At 41.6% G+C, this 13,686-nt stretch overlaps 2 protein-coding genes across 2 annotated transcripts in view; both read right to left on the reverse strand.

Moving 5' to 3' along the window:
• Positions 1 to 13,686, reverse strand: part of LOC101014153 (zinc finger protein 708) — a 702,618-nt gene that overhangs the window by 444,585 nt on the left and 244,347 nt on the right. The window lies entirely within an intron of this gene.
• The window catches only part of LOC101015238 (zinc finger protein 100-like), a 45,612-nt gene that overhangs the window by 29,207 nt on the left and 2,719 nt on the right, over positions 1 to 13,686 (reverse strand).

Here is a 13,686-nt window from a genome sequence, read left to right on the forward strand (position 1 = left end):
TGCTATTTAAGAAATAACTCACCTAACCCTTAGGAACACTTATTTCAGGCTTTAAAAGGAAAGGAAAAAATAATTTTAGGAGACTGATAATGTCATCTAAATTTGAAAAACTAAAAGGAGATAAGTGTTCTCAACTATGTGAAATCTATTTCTCCTACTTTCTCAAATCTAATCCTAGGAACCTTGCTCATAAACAAAGCATTTCTGGGCCAGGAATACTTCCTCCACTATAGCAATGCTTCACATCATATTGTGCTGCAATTTCCATCATTTTTAAAGGACATATAAATACATGTTAAATAATGATATAAAAATATTACAATCTACCACCTCAAAAAAAAAAATTGTTTATGGAGTTCAGAGCTTGGAGATTCAAGTATTAATAGCCATTTTATTTTAAAAAGAATGTTACAATTTATGTGGTTTTTATTTCTCATTCTTATATTAAAAGCTAATAAACTTTCAATTTAAAAAAACCAAACACAATTATCTCAATAGAAAAAAACCTTTGATAAAATTCAGCATCCCTTCATGTTAAAAACCAATGGAACAGAACAGAGACCTCAGAAATTAACACCACACATTTACAACCATCTGACCTTTGACAAACCTGATAAAAGCAATGGGGAAAGGATCTTCTATTAAGTAAATGGTGCTGGGGAAACTGGCTAGCCATATGCAGAAAACTGAAACTGGACCCCTTCCTTACAAAATTATACAAAAGTTAACTTACACAAAAATTAACTGAAGATGGGTTAAACACTTAAATGTTTAACCATAAAAACCCTAAATGAAAACCTAGGCAGGCCGGGCGCGGTGGCTCAAGCCTGTAATCCCAGCACTTTGGGAGGCTGAGACGGGTGGATCACGAGGTCAGGAGATCGAGACCATCCTGGCTAACACGGTGAAACCCCGTCTCTACTAAAAATACAAAAAACTAGCTGGGCGAGGTGGCGGGCGCCTGTAGTCCCAGCTACTCGGGAGGCTGAGGCAGGAGAATGGCGTAAACCCAGGAGGCGGAGCTTGCAGTGAGCTGAGATCCGGCCACTGCACTCCAGCCTGGGCGACAGAGCGAGACTCCGTCTCAAAAAAAAAAAAAAAAAAAAAAAAAAAAGAAAACCTAGGCAATACCATTCAGGACAAAGGCATGGGAAAGACTTCATGACAAAAACACCAAAAGCAATTGCAACAAAGGCCAAAATTTGACAAATGGGATCTAATTAAACTAAAGAGCTTCTGCACAGCAAAAGAAACTATCAGGCCGGGCGCGGTGGCTCAAGCCTGTAATCCCAGCACTTTGGGAGGCTGAGACAGGCGGATCACGAGGTCAGGAGATCGAGACCATCCTGGCTAACATGGTGAAACCCCGTCTCTACTAAAAATACAAAAAAAAATTAGCCGGGCGTGGTGGCGGGCGCCTGTAGTCCCAGCTACTTGGGAGCCTGAGGCAGGAGAATGGCGTGAACCCAGGAGGCGGAGCTTGCAGTGAGCTGAGATCCGGCCACTGCACTCCAGCCTGGGTGACAGAGCAAGACTCCGTCTCAAAAAAAAAAAAAAAGAAAAAAAAGAAACTATCATCAGAGTGAACAGGCAACTGAGAGAACAGGAGAAATTTTTTGCAATCTACCCATCTGACAAAGTCTAATATCCAGAAAAGAACTTATACAAATTTAAAAGAAAAAATAACCCCATCACAAAGTGGGCAAAACATGAAAAGACACTTCTCAAAAGAAGACATTTATGTGGCCAACAAATATATGAAAAAACACTCAGCTGGGCATGGTAGCTAATGCCTGTAATCTCAGCACTTTGGGAAGCTGAGGCGGCTGCATCACCTGAGGTCAGGAGTTCGAGACCAGTTTGGCCAACATGGAGAAACCTGTCTCTACTAAAAATACAAAATTAGTCAGGCGTGGTGGCGCATGCCTGTAATCCCAGCTGCTCGGGAGGCTGAGGCAGGAGATTCACTTGAACCCAGGAGGTGGAGGTTGCTGTGAGCCAAGATCACGCTATTGCACTCCAGCCTGGGCAATAAGAGCGAAACTCCATCTCAAAAAAAAAAAAGAAAGAAAAAAATCTCAACATCACTGATCATCAGGGAAATGCAAATCAAAACCACAATGAGATACATCTCACACCAGTCAGAATGGTAAATAATAAGAAGTCGAGAAGCAGATGCTGGTGAGGCTGAGGAGAAATAGAACACTTTTACACTGTTGGTGGGAAGGCAAATTAACCATTGTGGAAGACAGTATGGTCATTCCTCAAGGATCTAGACCAGAAATACCATTTGATCCAGCAATCCCATTACTGGGTATATACCCAAAGGAATATAAAATATTCTACTATAAAGACACATGCACGCGCATGTTTACCGCAGCACTAGTTACAATAACAAAGACATGGAACCAACCCAAATGCCCATCAATGATAGAGTGGATAAAGAAAATGTGGTACATACATGCCATGGAATACTATGCAGCCATCAAAAGGAATGAGATCAGGCCGGGTGCAGTGGCTCACGCCTGTAATCCCAGCACTTTGGGAGGCCGAGGCGGGCGGATCACAAGGTCAGGAGATCGAGACCATGGTGAAACCCCGTCTCTACTAAAAATAGAAAAAATTAGCCGGGCGCAGTGGCGGGCGCCTGTAGTCCCAGCTACTCGGGAGGCTGAGGCAGGAGAATGGCGTGAACCCGGGAGGCGGAGCTTGCAGTGAGCCGAGATTGTGCCACTGCACTCCAGCCTGGGCGACAGAGCAAGACTCCGTCTCAAAAAAAAAAAAAAAAAAAAAAGGAATGAGATCATGTCCCCTGCAGGAACATGAATGAAGCTAAAAGCCAGCATCCTCAGCAAACTAACACGGGAACAGAAAACCAAACATTGCATGCTCTCATTCATAAGTGGGAGCTGAAAAATAAGAACACATGGACACAGAGAGTGAAACTACACACACGAGGACCTGTTGAGGGGTGAATGGTGAGGAGACAGAATTTAGAGGATGGGTGAATAGGCGCACCAAATCACCATGGCACATATACCTATGTAACAAACCTGCATGTTCTGCACGTGTATCCCCCTGCTTTTTTAGAAGAAATTTTTAAAAAGAGTAAAAAAATGTTGCTCATCACATAAACCAAAACAAAAGACAAAAACCACAGGATTATTTCAATAGATTCTAGAAAGTTTTCAATATAATTTACTATCCTTCATGTTTAAAACCCTCAACAAGCTAGGCACTGAAGGCATATACTTCAAAATAATGAGTCATCTTTGACAATCTTACAGCCAACATACTAAACGGACACAAGTGGGAAGCATTCCTCCTTGAAAACTGGCACAAGACAAGGATGCCTTCCCTCAAACTCCTATTCGACATAGAATTGGTACAGTCTCCGCAGAAAACCTCTCTAAACTGATAAGCAACTTCAGCAATGTTTCAGGATACTAAATCAGTAGCATCCCTGTACATCAACATCCAAGCCAAAAGTCAAATAAAAAACATAATGCCATTCACAATTGCCACATACACACACATAAATATATAGGAATACAGCTAACTAGGAATGTGAAAGATCTCTATGACAAGATGACCAACCACTCCTTAAAGAAAGGAAAGATGACACAAACAAATGAAAAACCATTTTATGCTCATGGATAGAAAAGATTAATATCATTAAAATGTCAAAACTACCCAAAGAAATTTACTGACTTAATGCTATTCCTAACAAACTACCAAAAACATTATAAACAGAACTAAAAATTAACTATTTTAAAATTTATATGGAACTAAAATGAGCCTGAATAGCCAAGGCAATTTTAAGCAAAAAGAACAAAGCTGGAAGCATTACATTACCCCTCTTCAAACTTAAGGGCTACAGTAATCAAAGCAGCATAATACTGATACAAAAAGAGATGCATACAAAAATGCAACAGAATAGAGAGCCCAGAAATAATGCCACACACCTCCAACTATCTGATCTTTGACAAAGCTGACAAGAGGAATGTGGGAAGAATTTCCTATTTAATAAATGGTGCTGGAACAAGCTGGGAGCAGTGGCTCACATCTGTAATCCCAGCATTTTGGGAGGCTGAGGCAGGTGAATCACTTGAGGTAAGAAGGTCGATACCAGCCTGGCCAAAGTGGTGAAACCCTGCCTCTACTAAAAATACAAAAATTAGCTGGGTGTGGTGTCACATGCCTGTAATTCTAGCACTTTGGGAGTCCAAGGCAGGTGGATCACTTGAGGTCAGGAGTTCCAGGCCAGCCTGGCCAATACAGGAAAACTTCATCTCTACTGAAAATACAAGAATTAGCAGGGCGTGGTGGTGCATGTCTGTAGTTCCAGCTGCTCAAGAGGCTGAGGCATGAGAATTGCTTGAACCCATGAGGCAGAGGTTGCAGTGAGTCAAGATCATGCCACTGAACTCCAGCCTGGGTCACAGAGTGAGACTCTGTCTCAAAAGAAAAAAATAGTCACTAACAGATACTGGCAAGGTTGCAGACAAAAGGGAATGCTTATACACTGCTGATGGGAGTGTAAATTAGTTCAACCATTGTGAAAAGCAGTGTGGCGATTCCTCACAGAACTAAAAACAGAGCCGGGCGCGGTGGCTCAAGCCTGTAATCCCAGCACTTTGGGAGGCTGAGACGGGCGGATCACAAGGTCAGGAGATCGAGACCATCCTGGCTAACACGGTGAAACCCCGTTTCTACTAAAAAATACAAAAAAAACTAGCGGCGGGAGGGGGGGGGGGCCTCTGGTGCCCCCTACACTCCGGCCGCTGACGCAGGAGAATGGTGTAAACCCGGGAGGCAGAGCCCACAGAGACCCAACATCCGGAAACGGCACACAAGCAACAGCAAAAAAGCAAAAAAAAAAAAAAAAAAAAAGAACTAAAAACAGAATTACCATTGGACTCAGTAACCTCTTAATTTGGTGTATATTCAAAGAAATATAAATTATTCTACCATAAAGTCACATGCACATGCATGTTCATTTCAGCACTGTTCACAATAACAAAGACATGGAATAAACCTAAATGCCTATCAATGGTAGCCTAGATTGGAGAAAATATGGTATGGTCAGACAACAAAGCTCATTCTTGTAATCCCAGCACTTTGGGAGGCTGAGGCAGGTGGATTACCTTAGCTCAAGAGTTCAAGACGAGCCTGGGCAGCATGGCAAAACCTCATCTCTACAAAATATGAAAAAAATTAGTCAGACGTGGTAGTGTGTGCCTGTAGTCCCAGTTACTTAATGGGCTGAGGTAGGAGGACCCCTTGAGCCTTGGAGGTTGAGGTTGAAGTGAGCCACGACTGTACTACTGCACTTCAGCCTGTGTGACACAGTGAGACACTGTCTTCAAAAAAAATAAAGAATAAAAACAAAATATGGTACATAAACATCATGGAAGATTATGTGGCCATAAAACACCACCAAGATTAAGATCTCTGCAGCAACAGGGATGGCGCTGGAGACCATTAGCCTTAGAAAACTAATGCAGAAACACAAAACCAAATCCATGTTATCATTTATAAGTAAGAGCTAAATAACAAGAACACATGGACACAAAGGAGAAACAGTCACAGGGGCCTAGTTGAGAATGGAGGATGAAAAGACAAAGAGGATCAGAAAAAAATAACTCTTTGCTGCTATGCTTAGTACCTCAGTGACAAAATCACCTACACCAAACCCCCATGACACAATTTTACCCATAAACAACCCTGCACACATACACATGTAGAAAAAGAAAACCCATGGGTGGGGAAGAATGCAATGTAACTGGATTGTTTGTTCTGCAGATAGTAGCCCAGGTGGGGCTGTACTCTGATTTACTTCTGGGTCCATGCAGGCAAATGAGATTATAAACAGGTGGTCTCCACCTACGTAGGTGGTGAAAACAGGTTGCTGCAGATTCACTGTCTGGGGGTTGGGATATGCCAGAAGACTTGCAGACACTTTTGTGGGTTTTGGGCAAGAAACACTAGGATCCACAATGCTGTGGTGAAATTCCCAAGGGTGATGACTAGTCCTGGGAGGGGTGTGGACATGTCAATGTCTAGTGGGTATGTCTGTGAGTGGGTCAGAATCCTGTGGTGACAGCTGTGGGAAAAAGGGGTCTGTCATCAGAGTTCCTTTCCTCTAAGTTTTCATCCTCTCTTACCCTAGGAGGAGACCTGGAATCACACGACAATGAAAGGCTCTGTCTTCCTTTACACAGAGAACAGAGCCTCCCATTGCAAGACACCAAGAGTTCCATTCCAGGAAAGGTCTCGGTGATATCTTTCTACTAGCACCAAATCTGTAGAGTTTGCTGAACACCAAGCAATTCTCTAGCACCAATTCAATGTCTAACATTTGAATTCTGACACCATGCAGAGTCAGCAAAGACCCTGATTCAGGGCTTAGTCTCATAACATTGCCCTCATTGCAGTTGCCAGTCACAAACCCCATAGGCTCATCTACACTTCTGAGCTACTGTTTAAAAACTGAGGACTCGCCGGGCGCGGTGGCTCAAGCCTGTAATCCCAGCACTTTGGGAGGCCGAGGCGGGCGGATCACGAGGTCAGGAGATCGAGACCATCCTGGCTAACATGGTGAAACCCCGTCTCTACTAAAAATACAAAAAAAACTAGCCGGGCGTGGTGGCGGGCGCCTGTAGTCCCAGCTACTCGGAGGCTGAGGCAGGAGAATGGCCTGAACCTGGGAGGCGGAGCTTGCAGTGAGCCGAGATCACGCCACTGCACTCCAGCCTGGGTGACAGCGCGAGACTCCGTCTCAAAAAAAATAAAAAATAAAAAATAAAAACTGAGGACTCCTGCGACCTTCCTCAAGTTCAATAATTTGATGGAGCTACTCACAGAACTCAGCAAAACACTGGAGTTATGTTTACCGATTATAAAAGATACAACTCAGGAAAAATCAAACAGAAGAAATGTATGGAACAAAAAGAAGAGGTGGGGAAAGATGAAACATATCGATAACCCTGGTAAATAGCTGTGATTAATAAAATTTTTCATCCTTTGTGTTCTCCAGGAACAGCTTATGGAAAGAAACACTCTTCCATTATATATTACATGGTGCTCTCTTTTCTTTTTTATCACATAGCCAGACACAGACTCTGTCAATGATATATTGAACTAGAGCAACTCGATTTTGAATAGGGGCTGAGTAAAATATGGCTGCGACCCACTGGGCTGCATTCCCAGATGGTTAGGCATTCTAAGTCACAAGATGAGATATGAGGTCAGCACAAGATACAGGTCATAAACAGCTACCTGATAAAACAGCTTGCAGTAAAGAAGTGGGATAAAAGTCACCAAAATCAAGATGTTGACCAGAGTGTCCTCTGGTCATCCTCACCGCTACACTCCCACCAGTGCCACGACAGTTTACAAACGCCATGGCAACATCAGGAAGTTACACCATAATGGTCTAAACAGGAGAGGCATAAATATTCCACCCCTTGCTTACCATAAAACTAAGAAATAACCATAAAAATGGGCAACCAGACTATGGAGAAAGCCATTCTCTTATTTCTTCACTTTCTTAATAAATTTACAGGCTGGGTGCAGTGGCTCACGCCTGTAATCCCAGCACTTTGGGAGGCCGAGACAGGTGGATCACCTAAGGTCGGGAGTTTGAGACCAGCCTGACCAACATGGAGAAACCCGGTCTCTACTAAAAATACAAAATTAGCTGGGCGTGGTGGCCCATGCCTGTAATCCCAGCTACTAGGGAGGCTGAGGCAGGAGAATCGCTTGAACTCGGGAGGCAGAGGTTGCAGTGAGCCGAGATCGCGCCATTGCACTCTGGCCTGGGCAACAAGAGCGAAACTCCATCTCAAAAAAAAAATAAATAAATAAATTTGCTTTCACTTTACTCTATAGACTCGCCCTGAATTCTTTCTTAAGATCCAGGAACCCTCTCTTGGGGTATGGGTCAGGACTTCTTTCCAGTAACATTTTTCTGGCAATCACAAAGGGACTATATTGAAGAGACCTCTGACCCAAAGGAAAACCATCTGTGCCCACTAACGGCTGACACTGAGTGAGTAGGGTGCATACACCTGGGTAAAGCATGGGATTGGGTTAGGGGCCCAACTTAGGGGAATTACAGTCTCTCCTAAAGCAGAGTGGGTTAAAGGCTCCTCTTAATAAAAGGCAAGGATGCTTGACTGAACTTGGATTCGAGGCCCAGCTTAGGAAGGTTATAGTCCTTGTTAAGATTTAGAAGGTTAGACACCCCTCTCAGTAAAGTCCCTCTCAGCTAAGAACTGGTTTGGTACTATGGGATGTTAATTGCTATTCTTTCTTGATTAAGCTGTCTTGCACTCTTTGCTGGTAGATATGAGTGACAGAATGAGGCATCTCCAGGACCACGGAACATGGGGAGCTTTTTCCTCTCCAAAAGGGTGAACTTGAGAGCTGACGGGACTGCTGGAAAGATCCTTTTCCTACCGACAAGCAGCCACCTGAGCTTTTCATTGTAGCTGCAGTTGGTGGGTCTTTCTCAGGCCTCCCTGAGCTCTTTGCCTTCCCTACCCCGCCACAGGCAATGCTTCTTTCTCTCCTTTCCCTTTATTATCTTTTCCATTACTCAGGGTGACCGTCTTGCCCAGAGGCCACAAGTTGAAACTCCTGATTGGAGGTTGAATTAATGATAACAGGCCCAACTGGGGGTAAGTTTGAGGCTTGTCAGTTTGATACTGATTGCTAAGTAGAGAGACAATCAATATCAAAAAATATGTGTTTTGTCACACATATTTTGCTCTGGCCAAAATGAAAGAAGATAATTTTCCTCTGTGTTGTGGCTTGGCCCCCTGTGCTGTGGGGCAGCCAGCCATGTCACTAGGGCCACTCAGGGAAAAGGAACCCAGAAGCTTGGCATGCTGGCAGAAGGGTACAAATTTCTTACCAAACAGAATTCTGGCATCTCTCTATATATGCAAACTCATTGAATGAATGGAAAAAATCACTGTTTATCTCCTCTGTAAAGTTTTAATTGGAAAATGCATTTGTGATACTAGTCTTAAGACATAACAAATCTGTTGTACTTTGTGCTATAAATGTCCTTCTGTATTGTTCTGTCATTAAGAGGGGATACCTCAGGATAGAAAGCTGGCCTAGGATCTCAAAGGTTCAAGATGGCCCAGCAAGCTGGTCAGTCATGTCCTTGGAAGACTGACCTTGTAACCATGCGGCAGTACTTTCTCTTGGTCTCCACCATCACAGTGATGGCCCAGGTTCAGGGTTCAATTTCCAGCTTAGGGAATGAGTACTTTCTTGTTTGATACTTCGGTGACCTTTAATCATTTTTTGATTCTCTTCCCCTCTAGGAACCGTGTTAAGTTTTCCTTTCTCAGAATACCTGTGAGGCTGCTTTTGGTAAAGTTCAAAAGCCAGAGAGATTGGCCGCTTGACCTGACTAAAGTCTGGTAATAAGAAATTTAAAAGAGCACTATGCTTAAAAGTCAGCCTTAATTTAAAACAGATATTCAAGCTCTGATAGCCTGTATGTGGGGGGAGCACGGCAAGATGGGATGGCTGAGGGGGTTGTGGGGCGTGTTGGAACTGTTGAGCATCCTGATTATATTGTGGGTTACACAAACCTAGAGATATGTTAGAATTCATAGAACTGTACACCCCCCAAAAGTCCTTTTGACTGCATAATTTTATTATGCAGTAAAATGTCAAATAGATTGAGTATCTTCCATTTTATTGTGCTTGACCTAACACTCCTTGGGAAAAACAGAGGTGGTACCACAGACCCTGTTTGGGAAACACTCTTTTCTCCTCAGGAAACCCCAAGAATTGCAAGCGGATAAGTCTCTCTCAAAATCTGAGGTTCTGTTCTGCTTTGCATTCATTATCTGACATTTTTTTACTTTTGGGGTTATCAGAAATTATTTCACACATGAAAGAATTTTGATATGTAATAATTGGGTAAGAAATACACTTTTGAGGCCGGGCGCGGTGGCTCAAGCCTGTAATCCCAGCACTTTGGGAGGCCGAGACGGGCGGATCACGAGGTCAGGAGATCGAGACCATCCTGGCTAACACGGTGAAACCCCATCTCTACTAAAAATTACAAAAAACTAGCTGGGCGAGGTGGCGGGCGCCTGTAGTCCCAGCTACTCGGGAGGCTGAGGCAGGAGAATGGCATGAACCCGGGAGGCGGAGCTTGCAGTGAGCCGAGATCCGGCCACTGCACTCCAGCCTGGGTGACAGAGCAAGACTCCGTCTCAAAAAAAAAAAAAAAAAAAAAAAAAAAAAAAAAAAAGAAATACACTTTTGAGGATGGCTAATAGCAGTTACAGAGAAATAGCTCTTCACATTTGAATCAGAGAAACATGCCCTTGACCACATAAAAAGTATGGGGATGTCCCCACACCCAACTGAGAAATAAGATTTCCATGGGAATAAACTGATTGTTTTTTGGATCCATTTAAAAATGGATCTGATTTTAAAATGGAACCCTTAGTTTTGGAGGATCTGTTTTGCCTTCCAGCTACCTTACTTTTAGGCTGTAAGAACTACATGTTTTCCTGGTCCTGGGATCCACCCTGAAGCTAGTAATTCAATTAAGAAACTGACAAAGGAAAAACCTTACAACTACTGAATCTTTTGTCTGTATATTTCTGTGTTGTGTGTGTGATATAAAAGAGCTCTGATTAATTGGTTTAAAAACAATAAGAGCTTAAATCAAATATTTTGTCAGAAAAGTAAAAAGTGTAATGCCTTTTAGTAGATGTGACAAGTAATCTTTTGGGAATTAAACAGTTTTAAAGATTACTGGAAAGATAAAATGTCTTCAAAATACAAACATTTGATCAAAATGATACAGGTCAGATACTAGGTTTACCAACTACTTGAAGGTCACAAACTGCTTCTTTGACTTTTAAAAATTGTTCAATTTTCCTATCTCGAAGCCACTAGCTTCTAAATAAGGCCTGGGGACATATGGAATTAGTCATGCCCCCTTACTATCCAAAGAAGGTTATAAAGAAAAAAGGTTTTATATTTAAAAAAAAAATCTTGTATAGCAAATTCTTTTCCTAAAATAAAATGACTGGTTATTTAAAAAGAGGGATGTTTAGGACAAATCAGAAAGTCCAAACATATTGTAGATAGTCTATATAAGAAATGAAAGCATTCATGAAAGGGATTTCATACAAGAAATGTTGTACAATTTAAAGGTGATTAGACCTTCTGAATACTTCATAAAATGCCACTAAGGCTCTTACTGTACAATTTGCCAGCTTTACAGCTAGGTAGGGCCTGGGGCACATGGAATCAGCTACACCCTCTAACTATTAACACACTGGAAAGAGTCAGACCTTATCTACACTTGTGCCTGGGTCCTAGACTCCACACCTAGTACATAACTAAAATCCCACTTACCACGGTTTTCACCATGGGTAAAAGTTACTAAGAATTAGCATTGTAACATGGAATTTTCACTACTATAAAACAGTTTTACATGCAAGGTATGCAAAGAAAATGAAATGTGTTTTTGATAAAAGTTTATAAAAAATAGAAATGTAGATTTGTCTAGATTAAAAGGTTGTTTTAAATTAGATAGAATAAAACTGAAAGTTTTAACCAATTGTGGATAATTTTTGAACATTTAATTGTAAAAGAGATTCTGTGAGCACATTAACTAAAGTTACAGGGGTATTATCCAGTTGTAATATATATTGAACACTGTGATAAAAATGACAAGCTTCTCTTAAAGCTTTGATCAACTCTTTAATAACAAAAAATGTGTAGTTATAAAAGTTTTGAGAATAATACCTTATGGTCAAACATTAAAACTGGATAAATTTGTCTAAAGATTCATTAAGGCCAGGCGCAGTGGCTCACATCTGTAATCCCAGCACTTTGGGAAGCTGAGGCAGGTGGATCATGAAGTCAGGAGTTCAAGACCAGCCTGGCCAAGATGGTGAAACTCCGTTTCTACTAAAAATACAAAAATTAGCCAGGCACAGTGGCAGGCACCTGTAATCCCAGGTACTCAGGAGGCTGAGGCAGGAAAATCACTTGAACCTGGGTGGCAGAGGTCCAGTGAGCCGAGATCGCACCACCACACTCCAGCCTGAGCAAAAGAGTGAGACTCCGTCTCAAAAAAAAAAAAAAAAAGGGAAATCGCTATAATTCTAATATGACTAAGTGTATGTTATTAATAATTACACTTTGGGAGGCTGAGGCGAGCGGGTCACCTGAGGTCAGGAGTTCAAGACCAGCCTGTCCAACATGGTGAAACCCGTCTCTATTAAAAATACAAAACTTAGCCGGGCTTGATAGCAGGTGCCTGTAATCTTAGCTAGTTGTGAGGCTGAGGCTGGAGAATCACTTGAACCCGGGAGGTGGAGATTGCAGTGAGCCAAGATTGTCCCTAGGAGACAGAGCAAGACTCAATCTCGAAAAATACTACTACTACTAATAATAATTACAATTGTTACCTAAAATCATTGTATGCCACAGAGCTAACCAAATTTCCTTGTCAATCATGTTCTTTTTTTACTGTAACTGCCCTAAGACTTTGCCATCCAGACAATCATCTTGTGTCAATCCTCTTCAAAAGATGATTTGTAGTCAATTATAAGACACTGACAGAGGTTCTTAAATGCAAGTTTCTGATAACATTAGAAATTTGACATTAGAATAGAGGAAGTTCTTTTTTTTTTTGAGATGGAGTCTCACTCTGTCACCCATATTAAAAGTACAAAAATTAGCCGAGCATAGTGGCACGCCTGTAATCCCAGCTACTCAGGAGGCTGAGGCAAGAGAATCACTTGAACCCGGGAGGCGGAGGCTGCAGTAAGCCAAGATGGTGCCATTGCACTCCAGCCTGGGTGACAGAACCAGACTCAGTGTCAAAAAAAAAAAAAAAAAAAGAAAAGAAAGAAAGAAAAGCAAAAGTATCTATTTCTTTCTTCCAGACAATAAATATATTACTTTATTAATTCCATTTAAAATTATGTCGTAAACAATTAGTCATATGGGAGCACTTCTAGACAGTACCAAGTTTCATCTCATAATATTCAGCATGAAACTCAAAAATCAATAGAACAGGATTTGAACACAGATATTCACTGTCACAAATTTACCCTGAAAAAAAAGAAACTGATGTTTTAATGAATCTATGTAACTCACCAATTATCCACCACATTTTCTTGTGGAAATGTATTCATTTTTTGCAGCTAAAATGGAAGAGATTTTGCCTGGGAGTAGCATTCTAAAAGCTAAGCCTTGAAATTCTGCTTGAAATCACCCAGCCATTTAAAAAAAACACACACACACACATACCTGAGAAAATTCCTAAACTCACTGTGGGAAAGAAAAAGGTAAATAAGAATTTTTAACAAATGAAATATATGATTAGATTTTTTTTTTTGGAAACCCACCTCTTTTATGACCTTTGTAAATATTTTTCTGCCTTTCAAGCTCTACTAATATAATGCAATTTACAGCTAAAAAACTGAGGTCAAAATAAGTGACAAATCTCTTCGAGGTGACAAACCCAGGTAGTGGCAGTGCTGATTAAATAATAGATGTGTCTGACTCATGTTTCAGGTCAGGTCATTCAACCACCGGAGAGATTCTTCCACCCACTCCTGCTCACTTATGTGCTCAAGAACCACCCATTCAGGAGACACTGCATTATGCCTCAGTGACTGC

This window comes from Papio anubis, chromosome 20 (genome assembly GCF_008728515.1).
Source record: "Papio anubis isolate 15944 chromosome 20, Panubis1.0, whole genome shotgun sequence".
NCBI classification, from domain to species: Eukaryota; Metazoa; Chordata; class Mammalia; order Primates; family Cercopithecidae; genus Papio; species Papio anubis.